Source organism: Pleurodeles waltl, chromosome 2_1 (genome assembly GCF_031143425.1).
Source record: "Pleurodeles waltl isolate 20211129_DDA chromosome 2_1, aPleWal1.hap1.20221129, whole genome shotgun sequence".
Taxonomy (NCBI): Eukaryota; Metazoa; Chordata; class Amphibia; order Caudata; family Salamandridae; genus Pleurodeles; species Pleurodeles waltl.
The window spans coordinates 833,306,433-833,327,826 of NC_090438.1; the positions used below are offsets into that span (position 1 = coordinate 833,306,433).

Sequence of the window (21,394 nt, forward strand, 5' to 3'; positions counted from 1 at the left end):
TAGTTTCCTCAGATAAATATAACTATAACTGCTGAATTTCTATGGTTTGGTGTGTAAAATCTGAACCTAACTCTATGTCCCTGTACCCACTGGTGTTTTAGTGAATTTCTAAGCTTTTTTAATTCTAGTTCCTAAATGTAATGTCCCTGTAGATTTTGGTTTACTCAGTGATTTTCTAGGATTTTTTAACGTTAAGCAATATTTAATTACCTTAAGTTAATCCAACCCCTGCCATACATGGCCAGGTTGGCTGCAGGGCGTGGCCGCACTGCAGGCACCCAACACCACGCCATGCATGGCAAGGTGCTGTGGCCAACTCCCCACATGCAGGCAACCTGGAAGTAGGGCATACAGTCCCCTCCCTGGGCCAATTTCAACCTGGGTACCCCATCCTCCAGGGTCCATCCATATAGTAAATGGGGAGGGGGGCATGCAGTTCCCCTCCCAGGACTGATTTTGGCTCTGGGGACCCCATCCCTCGGGTCCCATCCATATTCTAAATGGGAAAGGTGCACGGAGCCCTCTACCCAGGCTGATTTCGGCCCCTGGCACCCTATCCCCCAGGGCCTGGCCAGATAAAAGTGGGTACACAGTGTCTGTTTGATGGGGGCTGTGGGAGGAGCCATAATACCCGGCGGTCCCAGCCAACTCCCCACCTCCAGCGGTAACCAGCATTGCTCTTGTATGCAGGGAGCAGCAAAAATGCTGCTCCCTGCATGTGGGAATATTTTTTTTAACTGCTTTCCTGAAAGCTTCAGTGTAGGCAGGGAAACAAATGAAAAGTCTGTTCCCACCGAGAGAAAGCATTTTTTACGCTCTGCAACCCTCACAATATAATACACTGGCATCACTGGCATCAGAAGAAGCACTTCAAGCAAACAAGCAGGAGAGCAGGCAAATTTAGAACTTCTTCACTGGAAACTAGTAATGTATATCACCATCCTGTGACAAGCCCCCATAATCCTCAACTGTTCTGTACACACTCAGAAAGAGGTCATTATAAGGGAACTTTATGCCATGGCCCAAGAATTCTGGATACAAAGACATCACTTTTCATTGCTCCCTTTGGAGCAATATTAAGCTGTTAACAAATATATAGTTCTACTGCCTGAAATGTGAGATTGCACCTATTAGAACAAAGTTATAGACCACCAATCGATAACGGCTTAAGGTTGCAAATAATCTAGCAGACTATTTTAGTGATACAGTGTAAATTACTAGAGGCTGAGGACTACAATTGTTTACCAAACGTGCATTGTACTTTTGCTTAGTGAATCATACATTTAAAAGGAACTCCAAGGGAGATCCATGGAAAAATCTTGAAATTCAAGACCACTCCTTGCATCCAACAGGGTACAAGAATAGAGAGAGGAAGAAGTATAGGCTAGAGCTAGTAAAGGTGAGCGAGTGCAAATCCCACCTAGAAAGAAATTGAAGAAAGTGAGATAGCAAAAGAGAAAAAGATGCAAACAGAATGTGATAGACAACAGAGACAGCGAAAGAGAGAAGGCATCAATTGCTTCACTTGCGCTCTCTCCAGCAACCCAGTTCTTTCCAAAAGGACAGCCGTCGTCCAAATTAGGGAGCTATCTATCAATAATAAATCATCCCAAAATATTGGAATCAAAGGAAGAAAGGTTTGTCTTGGGGCTTTACCGTCATTAATGTTTAACACAGATAACTGGCAAGTACTTGTTATTTCCTGCTCCTCTGTGGTGGAAATGGCAGCCGCAGGCTAGTGTCTAGTTCCAAGTCTCAAGCAAGGGTGCAAAAGCTGCAACAGTAAGCAGCAGATGGATCCCCAGACCTAAACTGAAGTGACTTTCTGTTTGTTTGTGTGTTTGTTTGAACCTCCTGGCAAGCAGTTGGGTGAACCAATTGGCTACAGTTCAAAAACCTTGGTATCACCAACTGTTGCAGGCTTATGGTCTGTTTAGTTATAATGTGAGCTCAAATTTACTAAGTCCTTGCACTGCCATTGTGTCATGCAAGGCAACACAAGGGCTTAAGTGATATTTACTAAGCCATGCAAAGCCACCTTGCGTTGCTCAGCATGGCTTAGTAAATTCAGTGTAATGCAAGGCAACGCATTACTCTACTTTGAGGAGGCATTCTATGGGTGGAGCATGGGTGTTTCCATGCATTCACCCATGGATTTTGGCACATTCCCACATTTACTAAGGGTAGGTAACTTAGGACTTCATCAAAATACAAAGCGCTCGCAACAGAGGTGTAACAAGGAGAAATATGTTTATTTCTCCCCCCTTTTCCTCTTTCAGCGAGTGCTGCACTGGATAGCACACAGAAATAGGAAAACACCTCTGAGCATTGCTTTTGTGCAGGAAGGTGTCCCCTGTGGCCTTATCATTTTGAAAGTCAGACCTTTGCAGTGGCAACTCAGTAAACACTAACTTTCCAACCCAGCAGTTTCTGTGGGGGAAGTACCCCTGTCATGCTCCTTTTCCCCAGTGACTCTGCATACCATATTTTGTGTTCATCTGCATACCTTCAGATGCTTGCTTTATCATTTCTAATCTTTGGTGGGTCAAGCAGAATTGTTTATAATCAATATATAATCAGTGAATGGACTAAATCCTCAAGTGATATTAGCAGGACGATTCAAGAGGGAACGGTTAGTGCTTTAGCAATCAGGATAAGCTGCATTTCATTCGACCATACCACACGTATTAACAGATAAGGTGAAGTATGAAACATCTCTCTCATATAGTTTGTCATTTAAGCCATCTGGATAGTTTTGATTTTTGAGCCTCCGAGTTTGTGGTATTTCTAATCATTCCTCTCAGTTTCCCACCAAGTGAAGCTGGGCCCATTCCTGTCACAAACGCATTCCCATCACACTTTGGGTCTATTATTTGTTAATGCCTCTACTTTAAATTATAAGAAGCGCCAAGGGTTTACTGTTAGATGGTTGAATGTCTGAAACTAGTCTAAAGTTGGATAGACACAAAATGTCTTTGCTGAAAATTCACAAGATAGAAATCTTGCTTCTGAGCCAAGTTGAGCCTTCACTGCTGCCTTTCTCCTGGCCAGACACTATAATTTCACATCTAAGGCCAGTTAAGAAGGTTTACAATCTGGGTGTCATCTTTGACTGCATCATCTCCTTCACTTCACTTGTGAACTCATTCACCACTTAAATCTGCTTTCCTTCCTCCTCCCTTTACTCGAATTCCACAAAGAGACTGCTCTGTACTTTCAATGCTGCTGTGTTGTCAGATTACAAAAACAACATCTTTACTCTCCTCCCTAACAATTTGAATGGCAAACTACGAAGAACCCAACACCACAGAGAAAAATCTATCTCTGGCCTTAGACTCAAAGATCATTTCACCGCCCAGATCTGTCCATTGGCTACATAGTAAAATCAGCACCCATTTTAAAATGCTGCAAATTGTCCATGGACACACCTTTTCCATACATTCCATCTACCTTGCATTTTAGATCCTGCTCTGAGAACCTCCTGGATGCTGCTTATCTACCTTAGGCCACCAAGATTTGGAGACAGATCTTTCCACCTACTAGACACCTCCCTTTGGAACATGCTTCCTCAGCCATTGAGGTCAGAAAAATATGTTCTCATTAAAAACTCACCTGTTACTTCTGTGTGACAAGACCTCTGAAGAGGCCAACTGAATTCCTGCTTGATCACCCATAGATCTTTTTCGTGTTCTGTTAGTGAAACACCTTTGGCTGACCTATGATTGTTACACATATCCAAAGCTTTGGCATCATTTGAGACTTTCACTGCAGAATTTACTTCTACCCATATCAAGTTTGCCTCTCCATACATTCTGCCTATCCTGCTACTTAATGTCCCCACAGCCCTTCGAAACTCGAGAGAGGGAAACACACAGAATTAACGGATACTATACATTTTGGCACAATAAAAAGTCTAACTCCCCTCTCAGAACCTGTGCTTATATTCACTCCCAGATTGTATCTCTGTCTTCGACCCTATACAGGTGTCCACAGCCTTATAGCTACGTTTGCACAATTCAAATACCACATACATACATATATACATTTGATTGCTTTTCGAAAATCTAAATAAATACAAATTGTTGGTCTCCACAGCATACAAAGGGTTGCTTTTCAAAAACAGGAGTCTGACTCAAACCATTCCACAAATCTTAATCACGATATCTACACATTTATATAATGGATCATACACTCTTACGCTTCCTATATAAAAGCTAATAGCTTTTCGGAGGGTAAAGGCTGGCACAGAGAGCCCTCCATTGTATCTCGCCTTAAAAAGTCACTCACTTTCAATCTGTTTCTGGAAAATTAGCCCACATTCACTATCTTCACTAGATCCCACCTTCAGTTAGGGTGCAGTGCCTCCCTATACTCATTTTGTATGGTGCAGAAGGAAGCCTGAGACACATGTCAGTTAATCTGGAGATCAGTTAGGCAAGTCTGCCAGGCACTGGTGACAAGCACTCAGGAACTAAAAAGCAATTGGATAATACATGTTACAATAATTTTCTGTAGCCTCTAGAACCATTGCATCCGGATCAATGGAAGTAAATAGCCACAAGGGAAAAATAAACACCTAGTCAAGCTACTAAGGGTTTGTAGATTACCTCTGAGGCCCTACAGCTCTTTTATAAATCTTCACTTTTCAAGTTACAACAATGTTTACTCACCCTTAACTGGAGACAGGTTGAAAGAAATGGGTAAGAACATATTACGGAGTGCAACAATGCCTTCATCCCTGGTTGGACAGAGGCCTGGGTCGGGCTAGCCTATAGAGCAATCTGGCAGTGTTAGAGGGGCTGGGCTGATAGGTCAGCATTTGGGTTGTTTTTTGACAGCTCATGGACGTGTTTTACAGTCTGATGGGCGATTTTTTGCTGTTGATTTCCCTGATATTGCAACAAACATTACCTGCAGCAAGTACAAATCCATGCAATCTCCCACACCTTGCACAAACCTACATAACCTGACATTACAAGTTAATAACTGTCCCAATATGCAAATGTGGGCCACTTTTATAGCTGTAGGATTCACAAATGTAGGCTTACTTTGTGTCCCAGTCCAACCCTGACGTCAGCAGCAGCTCTCTGCCTTTGGGATGCTCCGCATCACAGACAGCAGGTGATCCTTGAAGCAAGCTTTGACATAGCTGAGATTTTTCAGTTTTTGTAATAATAATAATAATAATAATAATGCCACGTGTAAAGTGCATGGCTACTTCTCACTGAGTGTCCCAGTGCTAGGAGGGTGATTATGAAGAACAACTGCACACACAGAAGAAGAGCTACTCGATCCAAAAGGCAAAGTTTTCAGTTTGTTCCTGAAAATCAATTTGAAATGGGGATAGCCGAAGTTCCAAAGATGTTAGGAGTCAAACGACTAAAAAAGCACAACCACCAATTCTGGCTTTTTAAAAATCTAGTAGCAGAGTTCAGACATGTTCTCTGCATCCAAGACTACCTCTTTGTCCTGAGGCACAAGCGACAGCAGGCTTCCTTTCTCAGCTGCAGATGATTCTCTCCCTGACTACTAAAAGAAGGTTGCGCCAAGGCCCTGCCGTTGACCAAGTTGTTTCCTCTGTACCAGAGGAAAGATGAATAAGATGAACTGGCATTGTGACTTACAGTGTCACTTTATATCCCAACACAGTAGCAGTTAGTAGTTGGTGCTTGGCTAACCAGCCACTTATGTCCTGTGAATACTTAAATATTTGGTTGGGACCAACCAAATTCAAATGCATGCTCCTTGTACAGTCCTGTTTCCTGGTAACCAGGCATCCAATAACATGCAGTGTCTCAGAATCCATGGTAAAGGTGACCATTGCACAATAATTGCTTATGATGTATATAATCAGACAGTCAGAGACTGTTGGCAGTACCCTTTGTTACAACTGGCAGCAGCATGCCTTTGGCTTCTTCCTTTAGTGTTGTTTCTTCTCACAGGTTACACACATTACCTCAAACTACAGGGGCGAGCACAAAAATCCCTTCTCTTCTTCATTGTAGAGAACTGTACTGGGGGGAGAAAGAAGAAGGAGAAGCTCAAGGACATGCAAAGAAACACAGGGAGACAGCTAGGACCAAGGTAAACAGCTCTTTCAATGACAGCTCGCAAACCTTCAGCTACACATATAAATGGAGGCCCCCAGCCATAGATACCACATCCTCTCATCTATGCACAAGCATGACACACATACACGTTGCACTCTTTTCACAATTTTGAGAAGTGACTGTTCCATGCCTTGATAGACTCCTTGACTATAAAAATAACCAGTTACTGGTCATATCAAGGCCCTGCTGTGGAAAAAATAGTTGTCCATCTTGAGAAGAGGTTCCCTCTGATAGACCCATCAAATCAATCAGAGTTTAGTACTTTGTGTGGAGAGATCAGTGTCATGTCATAGCAGAGAACCAGGCAGAGAACTTGAGACATAGTTCTTCTGAGCAGCACAACATGCTGAACCATTCCAAAACAGTGAAAGCAGGCACATGTTGATGCAGGATTAATGGTCATGAACTCCTGGCCTGGGAAGCTTTGTCTGCTTCATCCTTACAAAAGTACCTAACAAACAAGCCCTGCCAGAACAGCCAGAACTCTCTAGGGGGCACATTTACTCATTTTTCCTACAACAACGCACAGCAACTAAATTTTCTGTGCAGCATTGTGCAAGAGAGAAAACGCAGTGCAGAGCCATTTATAGTAAGACTGGCCTGCTGCTGCTGTCATCCCCTGAGCTAGCGATCTAATTAGGCTGCGTTGTGTGACACACAGCCTTGCACCACGGTGCAGAGAAGAGTGAGAGGAGTAGCTTAGGACTCCTACTTGAAGCATACCCTTTGCTAAACAAATTCCTATGTCTAAACAAACTCAGAAGAATCCCACACATTGCATGTGTGCTCTACACTTCAACACACATGCAATGCGCAGTTTTTTTCCAAGAAAGAAAACACTTCCCCTGGTCAACGCCTTCTTCAAGAGGACACAAAAAGCCTGGCAGGTTCTCGTACTAGAGCAAGCACTGCGACAAAACGTTTTGGTTTTGCACTGATAGTAACACCCTTTGATGCAAAGTGGCTCAAAGCAATGCAAAGTGGTGCAAAGTGTTTTTTGCTATGAGAAAAGGGAACCTTTCCAGCGAAAAATACCTTTTGCACTGGAAAATAAACACACATGCTTCACCCTTGGTAAATCTGGGACAAGGTGTGTTGCTACCAGTCCCTGTGCAGCCCGCATCCCACAAGACTTTGATAGGAACTATAACCACTAGTGTCCAAAAGCCCCATAGGACTGGTGACTTTGTGTGGTGGTCCAGACATGTTGTCCACTTAACAACCTTCTGCCAGATCCACTGCTCCATGTTGCCATCCAGATTCAGGGCCCTTCTAGTGGTACCCTAGGATAATCAACTAACAGCTTGTGGAAGTCTAGAGCTCCCTTGGCTAACTCATGGATGCCTATCAGATTGTCCCAACACTGCTGGATGCCTTACATGAATTACCACCTTCCTCCAGCAAAACCCTGCCAGCAGCACCTGTTTGTATGATGCAGCAGCTGTGGCAGAAGATTACTTTATCAACTCTGAGAGTCATCAAACTACAACCTTTTCTCTCTAGGCAGACTTTAAACTTTCCCCTTTTACACTTTAAACTTTCCCCTTTTACACTTCCACATCAGACATACTGACAGCCAAACACATCTATTTGCCATACAGCTGCTATACAATGTGCATAAGGCTATCCTACCACCCCGCCTCCCCCAAGGCTTTTCTTCGTAGAAAGGGGTCAAAAGGGTTCCTTTATCCAGATTCTCTCACCCTTCCAAAGCATACACTCAGTTGCAGCCTGCACTGAATGCACTGTTCTACTCTCTCACCCTTCAAATAGTAAGGGGGGTCCATTATTGACTGTCACTCTACAATTGGGTCTTTAGCAAGGATGAACATTCAAACGAGGCAACACTGACGACTCTCATCCCCCAGCAACCAGTGATCCATGCTCATCTAAGTTTAGGGTTTTTTAATAGATTAACTGAAATCTGCCAAAGGGTTAGAGTTAATACATCACTAAACGCACCAGCTGAGGTAAAAAATGCATGAAGTACATGAGCACACTTTTGCAAGACAAAAGAAGTGTGTTTTGAATAACTGTAGAAATCCGAAGAGGTGAAGGCTTAGGCAAACCACCATGATATTTACAAAAGATGGACGCATAATTTTCAATCAATTCCACCTCAGACATTTACAACAATCGGAAACACAGAGTACTTAACAAATATCAACAGACGATGGGCAATGCTTTAGGCATCATTCTCTATCAAGGGTTTATCCGGAGATAATTTAAAAAAAAGTGTGAAATTATCTCTTACTGCAAGACAATCAATATCAGGATACCTATGATCAACAAAAACTAGACATCCCATACCCCATTACATCTTTTTGGGACTTTTGCAAGCATGTTAGATTTCAGACTCATATACTCCAGTGAGGTGGCCAACTGCACTGCCATTATTGACCAGCATCTCTTTATAATATAATAATGACCCCACATCCCAATTTTGCAAGTCAACACAAAGTAAGGACCTCCACTAACTACTCCCTCTAGCCACATGCTGCAATGCATTCTTAATAATGGAACAAGTGTAGATGGTGCATGATGGTCTGGCAGTTCAAGTGGGATTGTTTCTAGTGGAGCAGGGCCAAGAATGATTTGCATATGGCTTGGATATACCTATAATGACATAGGGCCGTATTTATAGTTTGTCGGATGGATTACTCTGACACAAACGTGACGGATATCTTGTCCACCGTATTACGATTCCCGTAGGATATAATGGGATTGTAATTGACAGGATATCCGTCACATAATTATAGATTTGTCACATTATCCATAATCTGCTGATTTTAACACAACAAAAAATGTTCCTAGCTCAGCCGATTGAAAGGTCACTACATATGCAGTGACACGTATTGGCGCAGAGTGGAAGGCCCTTTGCAAAGCTTGACTAGTCACCTTTCTGTTGCTTATTGCTATATCTGGATGTTAAACTGGTCCTAATGGGGTGCAACCAATGTCCATACAGTGTTGCCAAGTTTAAAAATGCAGAAATAATGGAGTTTTACAATTACAAAATGTGCTGCATTATGCTGCATAATTGCAAGGAAGGTAACGATTCCACTGATCAAAGAGGACCAGATACATTCACCACCTAGGTTAAGGATTTGACTATTAAATGCATCTATTTCCTTCTACTATGACTAGTCCTTTGACCTCCCTTAAGGTACCCTCCCCCCAACCTAATGCACCTGAACTCCCGAACTACGAATCCATATAAAGCTGAATTATATAAACAGCAAATCTTTCCAACATGTTTATATGCACCGTAACAGTTGCAGCGTTATTACATAGCAAACCATCACCTACCATGATGCATTTAATTGGACAGTTGCCAAGGTCAGCACTACACACAACCCTCAAAAAAATGAATACATAAATGGCAGTAAAACCCATTTAATTGGCTTCACCATCTTATAAATTAAGGAAAGGATTTTTTCACAAGACCGACAGAAACACTCTTCACATTGCGAACTTATGAGCGCTCATTTTGCTGTGTATTTTTCTACTGGAATGGGAGATTGTGTGGTCTCTATGGTGATGCCTTATTCAGGAGACCCTTGGCTATGTAATGCACACACTGAACTATCATCAGCACAGAAGAGTACATGTCTCAAAATGTCTTCAACTGAAAGTGTGGTGCTATCCCCCAGAGCCTCTATTAAGTAAAGTAATTGTTGTCTGTTAATTGTGCATAATATTTGTGCTAAACTCTTGGAGACCAGGCGAGCTTGCAAGTCACCCCGGGCAGGAACTGAGCTCAAGGCAGATTATCGATATAATGACTGACAATTAACATTTAAAGAAACAGGTCTGATCACTTGTGGAACGGTCTTCACCTTGTTTACCACAAGCAGTAGAGCAATACAAATATAACACAAAGAGAGTACGCAAATATAACATTGTTAAACCAGAAATAGAAAACAGAAAACAAAATGTATTGATACCTGTAAATACAAAAAATGCTATTTATTCTAATACTGAACACAAAGTCTCAGAATACAAAGTAATAAAGGCAAGGAAGATCGCAGTAGATGTTTGCGGCATTAAATACTTCTCGAAATGGGGGGCGTGGCCTGAAGGGGCATGATGCAAGACGTGCTGCTGTAAAGTTCTAACAAATATCCTCAATAAATGAAAGGGTTATCCTGCTGCTTGCACCTGGTACCAACCAAAAAAACACCAAGCGAGATGGTTCAGCCTAATCCGACTAGAATAATCAACCAGTGAAGGAAAGAGCTATGACACAAAGAAGTATGGAGGTAATTCGCTGAATTCCCAAACAGATGGTATGCCTGTCTCGGCAGAATAGTCTTAGTGGAGGAGGTGAGCAGGAAAACACAGAAAGACTAGGCCCCTTGTTGGCGAGGCCCACCTGCCATCAGAAGTTGAAACAAAGCAGATGCACGCTCCTAAAGGTATCCACGGAGCAAACATCTACTGGGGACCTGCTGAAGAGCAGAACCAGGCAAAGATGGTTGTGGGGTGTGTGGTGAAGCCCCGGAAGCCAAGGTCTGATCTGTGACCCCTTTGCAAGGGTGATTGCGTGTGTCTCAGTTGGTTCCAACTTCCATCACCATGCATCTTCCGAGGTGTTGAAAAAGTGAGACATAGCACTGCGTATTACTATCCATTTGTCTTGGTAAAGTAGCATGTAAACCATACCCATGCAGCACATTTTCTGTTTAATCTCTTTAAAAACTTTGGGCTGTTTTTGGACCAGTGTGGTGTAGTTCAAAAAGGACATGATGTGTGAGGCCTCTTATGTTACCCGTCCTGTCTTTCGCATCACCCTCAGTATGGCGTATTTGTTCTTCTAGTTGAGGAGTGATTACTGGGTGGGCAAGGTCAATGTAGCCTGAAACTATGGGCCCTTTCTGTCAAGAAAAAGGTGGAGAGCTCATTTGTCAGTGAGAGAGCGTAGCTTATAAAATCCATATTAACAAGAAGTGTTTATGAACTAATGTGTAATAATACCATATAAAACTGTGTAAAGGGACACGTTAACATCAGAATTATAGTAATACTCCAGAAATGCCTCAGGCTGTTAATCCATCATCCCCTCCCACTATCTCAAGATTGTAGCGCCTCCCCCATCCCTCCATGCCTTCTACCCCCTTTTCCACCATGCAGCACTTTGAAATAAGACAACTTACCCTTGTGTGATATGTCTTCACACCATTTTACAGTTCCGATAAGAGAGCTTCACTTTGGGTCATTCAGTTCACCAAGCTTCGTAGGTCTTGTCTGGGCAGGACAAAGTTTACTGGAGTCTTTTCTATCTTTTCTTCCAGGACACTTCTTGTTTGATGCCCTTAGGATTATGGTTGTAAAGAAGACCTCCTTCAGGTAGTCTTGTCAGTCATGACACTGTGTTGTGGAAACCGTGACAGACTGAAGCTCGGGCAAATTTGTCCTTTTTTCCACTAGGATAACATCTGTCCACCTTTGACTTTCACATCTTCCCCCACTATTGCATGTTTAATCTCACACTCAGCATGCAATGAAGATCCTCTTGCATCTATAAGAATGTAGTTACACCACACCCCTCTGCATTCACACATCTTCCGCCATTGTCCCGCCAGGTTAAAGTGTTAAGGGGCATTCCGTGCCAGTTCCTTTCTTACATAGGGTTTTGCTCACACATTCTCCCCCAGGTGGACACACTGACTTGTATGGCCATGACTCTTGATAAATCTGTCTGTCATATCTACTGCCAATGTCGCCATCTGTTAGTTACTTATAAGGCTGCTCCATCTTTTCGGTTTTGCTTGGCTCCTGTCTGACCCACCCCAGGACTCCTGCCACACCACTATATCTGAAAGATTCTGGATCTTTAACCTCCTATCTCTTTGGTTCTTACAGTCCTCAATCCACTTTCCAGGCCTCGGGTAATCAGATCAAATCTGCAGACCTCTTGAAATTGAACACAACGAATACTATACAAGACAAAAGGCACGTGAAAGTGGTCTCCCTCCAAAGTTGCTTGCGATTTAATAGTTATAGCTGGCTCAGGGGAAGGCGCGATCAGCCCTGCACAACACCTCATCTGGTGGTGCTATATTGTCAGGGAGTTTTAAGAGGACCTAACCTACAGCATTCAGGGAGAAAAAGAGTTTGACCTCTTAGAACCCAGCCTTTTATGAAGGCTTGTGGAATATACATTGAAGCCCAAAGCTATCCTATTAGAGAGATCATCAGTGATGTTTATTCCGCTGTGCCGGGCAACTTGGGTAAATAATGAATGGGAGATTCTCTAGTCAGGCTTTCACAAGTATCCCAGATATAAGGGCATATTTATACTTTTTGGTGCAAAACTGCACTAACGCAGTTTTGCATCAAAAAGTTTTGCACCGGCTTACACCATTCTTGAGCACCAGCCAGGCACCATATTTATGGAATGGTGCAAGCCGGCACAAAGGGTAGGCTAGTGTAAAAACAAATGACGTTAGCCGGGTGGCGGTGGCGGTATGGGAGAAGGGGGTTTTGCACCCAAAAATGACGTTAAGCAGGTTGGCGTCATTTTCTGATGCAAAACCATCCATTTCACATGACTCCTGTCTTAAAAAAGACAGGAGTCATGCCCACCACCCCATTGGCCAGCACAGGGGACCAGGGTCCCCTGGTCATGGATGGCCATTGCACCCAGTGCCATGTAGTGGGGCACATTTCAGGGCCCCCAATAGCACTTTAAAAAAAAAAAATACTTACCTGTACTTACCTATACTTACCTGGAATGGGGTTCCCCATCCTCCGTTGTCCCTCTAGTGTGGATGGGGGTATCCCTGGGGCCTAGGGGGGGCACCTGCGGGCTTATTCAATGGTGTTCCACCATGGAAATAGGGCCACAGGTCCCCTAATGCCTGCCCTGACCTAGGCGTTAAATCATGATGCAAAGCAAGCTGTGCACCATTATTTGACCCCTCCTCCCACCTCGTCTGTGATTTTAGCACAGGGGGATAAATATGGTGCTAAGGACATAGAGTTATTTTTTGCACGGGAACACCTACATTGCATCACATTGACGCAAAGTAGGTTTCCACGTCCAAAAAATTACTTTAACTCAATAAATTTGGCGCTAGATAGGTCTAGCTCCAACGTATAAATAAGGAGTTAGTTGTGCACCAAATTTTGTGTAAAAAAAATGACGCAAATTCGGCGCAAAACAAGTATAAATATGCCCCCAAGTGTCCTAAATCGACTTTCTGCCAGGACCTAGACATAGGGAACTTGGAAAGAAGGAAGGGGACACTGCCTGCAGTTGCTCCAGTGCCACATATCATGTGTCAGTATAGATGGCACTGAGAGCCACGTGCAAAACTCATCACACAACAAAATCAGCCTTCCATAAAGAAACCTGATGAGGAAAATATAATACAATGTAGTCTTAATCTGCTACCACCAGCTCAGATGGCCTTCTAAGCCCTCATTCAAGTCACTACCCAACATAGAAGGATGCCTACCCATATTTACAGATATGTTTATTAGTTAAATTTGATAAGATACAATCTGAAATATTTTTTTTTTAAATAACTGCAGCTTGTGTTTGAAAAAAAGGGCAACACTATAAGTTCCCTTCTGCTACAAGGGATATCATGGATAGGATGTAAATGATGACTTTGTTGGACCTGGCAAACAAACACAAATGATGGACGGAATGCGGAATTAATCAAACATTCACACCCCAGTCACAGATCTGGGTTAAATCCATCAATTCTTTTGCTCACCATGCCACCCCAGTTTGGACCCAGCCATATGCAAATCAGTCTTGACCCTATTCTACATGGGAACAGTCCAGCCTGAACTGCCAAATCATTTCCTCCCTGAACCGAAAACAAGCACCCTGGGACCGGTTTAAGGGAATCACCCTTCATCAGAAAGGCTAGCTTCAATCCAGTGGCATAGTGAGCCTGGGAGCCATGTCTGGGCATACCCGGTGCACTTATGCCAACAACAGCAAACAAACACAATTGATGGATGGAATGCGTAATTAATCAAACATTCACCCCCACTCACAGATCTGGGTTAAATCCATAATTTCTTTTGCTAACCATGCTACTCAAGTTTGGACCCAGCCAGATGCAAATCAGTCTTGACCCTGTTCCCCATGGGAACAGTGCAGCCTGAACTGCCAAGCCAGGTCCTCCCTGGACCGGCAACAAACATCCTGGGACTGGTTTCAGGGTATCACCCTTCATCAGCCAGGCTAGCTTGAATCCAGTGGCATAGTAAGCCCGGGACCCACGTCTGGGCATACCCGGCGCACTTATAACAACAACAGCAAACAAACACAAATGATGGATGGAATGCGGAATTAATCAAACATTCATCCCCACTCAGAGATCTGGGTTAAATCCATCAATTCTTTTGCTCACCATGCCACCCCAGTTTGGACTCAGCCATATGCAAATCAGTCTTGACCCTGTTCCCCATGGGAACAGTCCAGCCCGAACTGCCAAGCCATTTCCTCCCTGAACCGAAAACAAGCATCCTGGGACCGGTTTCAGGGAATCACCCTTCATCAGCCAGGCTAGCTTGAATCCAGTGGCATAGTGAGCCTAGGAACCACGTCTGGGCATACCCGGCGCACTTATGCCAACAACAGCAAACACACACAAATGATGGACGGAATGCATAATTAATCAAATATTCACCCCCAGTCACAGATCTGGGTTAAATCCATCATTTCTTTTGCTAACCATGCCACTCAAGTTTGGACCCAGCCAGATGCAAATCAGTCTTGACCCTGTTCCCCATGGGAACAGTCCAGCCTGAACAGCCAAGACATGTCCCCACTGGACCGGAAACAAGCATCCTGGGACCGGTTGCAAGGAATCACCTTTCATCAGCCAGGCTAGCTTGAATCCAGTGGCACAGTGAGCCCGGGACCCACGTCTGGGCATACCCGGCTCACTTATGCCAACAACAGCAAACAAACACAAATGTTGGACAGAATGCAGAATTATTCTAACATTCACCCCCAGTGATAGGTCTGGGTTAAATCCATAAATTATTTTGCTCACCATGCCACCCCAGTTTGGACCCAGCCATATGCAAATCCGTCTTGACCCTGTTCTCCATGGGAACAGACCAGCCCGAACTGCCAAGCAAGGTCCTTCCTGGACCGGAAACAAGCATCCTGGAACTGGTTTCAGGGTATCACCTTTCATAAGCCAGGCTAGCTTGAATCCAGTGGCATAGTGAGCCCGTGACCCATGTTTCCAGTCAAGGTAAGACCTGGTTTGGCAGTTTGGGCTGGACTGCTGCCATGGGGAACAGGGTCAAGACTGATTTGCATATGGCTGGGTCCAAACTGGAAAGGCATGGGTAGCAAAAGAAAATGATGGATTTAGGCCCAGATCTCTGTACTGGGGGTGAATGTTGACATTGTTCAGCATTCCTTCCATCACTTGTTCTTTTTGCTCATGTGTGACTTGGCCCTTTTTGCTGGGTCATCCCCAAACTTTTTTCCTAATTCCTCCTATTTGTTCTGACCTGCTTTTTTAGGTTTTAGGACTCTGGTAACTTTACCACTGCTGACAAGTGCTAATGTGAATGTGCTCTGTGTCTAAACTGTATTGGTGAATGGTTCCGCCATGATTGGCACATTTGATTAACTAGTAGGTTGCTAGGAAAGTGCACTATGTGTGCCCAGGGCCTGTAAATCAAATGCTACAAGTGAGCCTGCAGCACTGATTGTGCAACCCACATGAGTAGCCCTGTAAGTGTCTCAGACCTTCTACTGCAGTGTCTGTGTGCAGGTTTAACTCCTGGTTTGACTGTTTGACTTGGCAAGTGAACCAACTTGCCTGACCCAAGCCTTCCGTTTTACTACATGTAAGTCACCCCTAAGGTAGGTCCAAGGCAGCCCCATGGGCAGGGGACAGTGTATTCAAAAGGTAGGACATCTACTGGTGTGTTGTACATGTCCTGATAGAGAAATACTGCTGAATTTGGTTTTCACTATTGCAAGACCTATCTCTCCCATAGGATAACACAGGGACTGCCTTAAAATATCCTTTAAATGTCATTTCCCATTGGGAGCAGATAGAGTTATGGAGTTTGGGGTCTCTGATCTCACAATTTAAAAATACATCTTTTGGTGAAGTTGGTTTTTAAATTGTAAGTTTGAAAATGCCACTTTTAGACAGTGAGCATTTTCTTGCTTAACCATTCTGTGCCTCTGCCTGGCTGTGGAATACATGTCTGGGTCAGACTGACATTTGCGCTGTTTGTGAATTCACTCTAGACAGTCACACAGAGGGAGTTGAAGTGTGTCCTGCATATCCTGATAGGTCTTCCTGGGCTAGAGTGGTGGGAGGAGCTGACACTTGTATCTGAATAGGGTTTTGCCTGTTCTTAAGTTATGCAGTCTCCCACCCACTGGAGTGTGTCTGGGGCCAGGACAGGGAGAAGCAGGGTCTTGTGCACTGCAAAGACATTCCTTTGAAGTTTGTCTACTTCGAAGGCAGAAATGAGTATAAGTAGTGAACTACTGACCCCACAACTTCAGAACACTTTTGGACTGAGAATATTCTGCCAAGGTAAAAGAGCTGGATGCTCAGGGGGGACCTGCCATTCTGCCTGTTACTTTCTTGTGCTGGCCTGCTGCTGCTACTTCTGCCCTGAGAGTGAAAGGACTGTACTTGAACTGAGCTTGCCTCCTGTTGTGAAGTCTGAGGGACATTAAAGACGTCATCTGTCAGTGCCTGGGCTCTTCTGCTGAGAGTCCTGACTTGCTAAGTGGTGCCAAATCCAGTCCTTGGGCCCTTAGAAGTGGAAGCTGGTAACCTGCGTGGGAACATCCACGCACCGATGTGTGTGCGTCACAAAAATAAACACAGTGCATTTCCCATGGCTGAAAATTCGAAGCAGCGCTTGTCCCGCATCTGGAAATTCAACATAGTGCCTGTTCACAATGCAGACCTTTTGCACAGCATCAGAATTTTCCACACATCGACCCTGGGTGTCAAATCTTTAACATCGCAGCAAGGACATGAGGCTGCATCTCCAGAAATCAATGCATTGTTCTCCTGCGGGGGAAAGAATCGACCCATCACCTACCTTGCCGGGAAAGAATTGACGCAGTGCCTCACTTGTGAGTAAGGAATTGACGCATTGCTTGCTTTTCTGATGCATCACCTCTTCTGCTGATTTATTTTTGACGAATACCAGGTACTTTGCGCTAAAACAACGCATCCATTGATCCCTACGGATTAAGACTCTTTTAACTTTAAAATTTGATATCTTTTCTTGTGTATGTTGAATTTTTGTCATGTTGGTCTTGTTTTATTCAGATAAATATTGGCTACTGTTCTAAACTGGTGTGGTGTCCATTTGTCATGTTTTCACTGTGTTACTGTGTGTGTGGGTACAAATACTTAACACATTGCCTCTGAGATAAGCCTGACTGCTCATGCCAAGCTACCAAAGGGGTGAGCAGGGGTTATCTTAGGAGTGTGACTCCCTTACCCTGACTAGAGTGAGGGTCCCTACTTGGATAGGGTGTATACCGAGGTGAAGTGTCGATACAAGACCCATTTGATCTGAATTGTTCAACGGTCAGTGATACAAATCATCATCTCCATTGTCACCTTACACATAGTAAGCCCTAATACTCTATCATCATTGTAGCAATTTACCACACACAGCACATGATGCCTTGTTGCTAGGGGGTACTGGGTAAAAAGCACCACATGTTCAAAGGATAGCCAAGGCAAGGGCGACATCTGTTAATTTCAGTGACAGGGTGGACAAATCCTAAAATAAAGAACTGGCATACTAGTAAACAGCCTGGATGCCTTGGTAATGTTCACTTTTTGAATCACAACATTAGTGCTACAAACTCAATAGTGGAAGTCCCATTATGATTGGATCACTCATTAATCACCTCTCCATTATGGTCCATAAACCACAACCCCAGTATTAGAACTCACTTTTAGACCCAACCTGAACACAGACAAAACCACACTCACTAATGGCCCTCTTGGAATCAAGGCCTAGGTCAATTTAATGAATATACAATCAGCCAAGCGAACTCCTACATTTCATCCTAGATCTGGAAAACAAAACTTACCTAAAATCCCACACTGACTACCTGTGGACTAGAGAATCGTATTTAAAGTTCTCTGCACCATAAGTAATGCAAGCTAAAGTAAATTCAGCAGCTATCTGCAAGACCTGACTCCCCGTTGAGCCCCAGCCCTAACCTGTAAGTTAATGTCATCACATCCAAAATACAATGAGGGATAGCAGCACAATGTGAATTAAGACAACAGTACTCTGGGACCCTAAGAGTTACATAATTGCAAGAAAGCCAAAACAAATGTACAAAAGTACCCAGGCTTGTTTTAAGAAAGTAGTCTAATTGACTCCATGTGGGAAATTGGATGTTAGACCTCCACTTTGTTGATTTCTTACTCAACTGATTTCAATTCATATTCAAAATGTGAGCAGAAGTATGTAGTCACCACATCATACAACATACAACATACAACATACGTGTATCCATCATACAAACTTCTCTATTATATGCCAAGCCATCACGCACAAGAGGTATGTTTTGTAGGTGTCTAAAGTGAATGCATAGTGATGTTTCAGCACAAAACTAAACAGAAAAATGTAAGGCTAAAAATTAGGTTATGGCATTGGCAACCACTCATATAATGATTTTATGTCTTTCTAAATTCAGCCCATAACTTTAACAGTGCTGACTCCAATAATGGTCTCACTACAAGCCATGTACCACTCTCCTCCCCACTGTTTTAGATGGAGGGGCATTACTAATTCTGGTAGGACAGGAGTACTCACAATGAAGGAATTGGGGAATAAGAGGCAGGAACTGGTTTTTCTACACCAACATTCCCAACATTCAGCAGCTGAAGTCTCTGGGAAAAAACACCATACCTGATCCGTAATTACCATGGATCAGATAATAATGATTTGGCCAATAGGTCCTGTTGCCAGCCAGACTTGGATTACCACTCATAATGAGACCTTAAATAGTAAAAAACTTGATCATGATCAAACCTGAGTTTCTACCCAAAGGAATGCAGTAGTCAATTGTCCATGTTTCATAAAATGACATTATACCCAGGGCCACTGGAATTATGCGATTTTCCGTCTGTAGCATTTTCTGCATGGTTATGGATTTGCCGTATTTGCCACATTATTCATCATCAGCTGCCTAATCTGCAGGTTTTAGCAAGAAAAATTGTTTTTTTTAGCTCACATAGATCACACTACTAAAAGTGAGGCAACCCGTTGTTGCACAATGGAGCTCTTTCAAAGAGGTGGACATGTTATCTTTCTGTTCTTATTGCTGCATTTGGGTGTCAGGCTGGTACTAATGAGTTGAAACCTTTGCGCAAATAGTGTTAACGTGTAAAAACGATAAAATAATTTTGGAGTACATCACGAAATGTACAGCATTATGCACACATAATTTGCCTTTCTTGCCACATAATTTTGTAAACCCTGCTGCATAATTTAGTCCTCCTCTGCTGCATAATTCCCTTGACCCTGATTATTCTAGCAATCTAATTTGTTTATGGATACTTGAATCTAGTAAACAAAGCCCCCATAAAAGCTATCTGACAGGTTGCAACTAATACAGACATCCTTTCTAGAACTAGCGGAGTGAGGGCAAACAAACCATGCTGTGCTTAACTGGCTCTCAGCGCCAGTTCTGAAATATCCGCAACCTACAAAAGGTCTACTGGAACAAGGGGACAGAATGCCTGCGGGGCCTTGGCACGAAAGAAACCTATCAATAACTTATCGTCAGCCAACACGCATGCAGCCCATCATGGAATGCGAAGAAGAGTTAAATGTTTGTGTGGGGATAAGACTCTGGAATATTCTTCCCCTACTGTAAGAGTGGAACCAAATTTTGTACAGTTTAGAAAACAATTAAACAGTCATCCGTTGAAGCAGATAGTTGACCAAGGACAGATAATTCAAATTGCAAGAGCCACAGTAGACCAGAAAGTGATCTCCAATCAGATTTAGGATGCTCCTGCCTTCTCGAGGGTGACATGTTTTTACTGCTCATCTTGTTGATTCATCCACCTACCCTGTAGCTCCCACCTGTTCTAAGCAGTATTTGCCCCCACTGGCTCAGGGTTAGACAATATGTGCAATGAAGGTCACAGCCATTGAAAAGACCCTGGATTGAGTTCCACCTTCAAATCATAGTCAGACCTCCGTCCTTCAGCGTACAACAAATCCCGACTTCCTCATACAAATATGTTATCCTATAATTTCTCCGAACTGCACTTAATAGCAATTATTGATCGTTGTGTAACAAAGTGTTCTTAAGTGGCGGAAAGGCGACATGGTCAGTGCTATATAAAACTTTGTAAATACAGAAATAACTTACAGAAAGAAGAGAATTTATTTCCATACATTTACACAGATGTAATCTCACTCTAAGTGACACGTTGTGTTCTGCATGAAGATCTCAACTCTAAGACGTTCAGAGGTAACAAGACCAACTCATAGAGGTTAAACTCAAGTGCACAACTGCCGCCAACTACTTGGTGGATCTTGGGGTTTCACACAAGTGTAAAATATCACCTGTGGCAAGGTGGTGGCATAACATGCTGGAACAGATCTGCATTGTAAATGTCAATAGAGCAGTCACTATTTCTTGATGGTCACGCCAGTCCTAAGATGCTTCCAGAGGATGCTGTGAGCATCCTGAATATTGTTTTCATCAGCAGGTGAGGACCACTTCAAACTAAAAAGCTTTGACCTCCCTTCATTGTTCACGGTTTATGCTACGTACATGTTTACAGCACTGAACCCAAGAGCTTGGAGAATGGAATTGTTAAAGATGTTTCAGTATTTTCGGGTGAGTGGAGGCGACTAGTCTTGTGTTGCTTTCTGACGTTTAGCCTGCAAGAGTCAGAGAGCTTATAGGCTTTCCTTTGTACTGCATGGCTCCAGCAGGGACACTGACAGCACCAGGAGTACCCGCCTATCAGACATGAAAAGCATAGTTTTCCATGATCACAATTTCTTGTGATTTGTGGATTCTCATCATTGTGAGCACATACTTTTGATGAAGTGCTTGTTCACAGTTCCATATGTGGAAGTCTAATTGCATGTACATTATCCACGATTGTGCAATTTTACATTCACTACAAATGTGTGGGACATGGAGTTTTGTTTCATTCTTTAGATCTGCAACCCTAACAAAAGACGTGGCAACGTCTGAATTACAGGTGCACTTTAAACAACTGTTCTTTCCCAAAGAAGTGCAGCCTTGCAAGACAGAGAAT

The 21,394-nt window shown here is 43.3% G+C and overlaps 1 protein-coding gene across 2 annotated transcripts in view; it reads right to left on the bottom strand.

Moving 5' to 3' along the window:
• The window catches only part of DCDC2 (doublecortin domain containing 2), a 461,910-nt gene that overhangs the window by 407,954 nt on the left and 32,562 nt on the right, over positions 1-21,394 (bottom strand). The gene's annotated exons all lie outside the window — the stretch shown is intronic.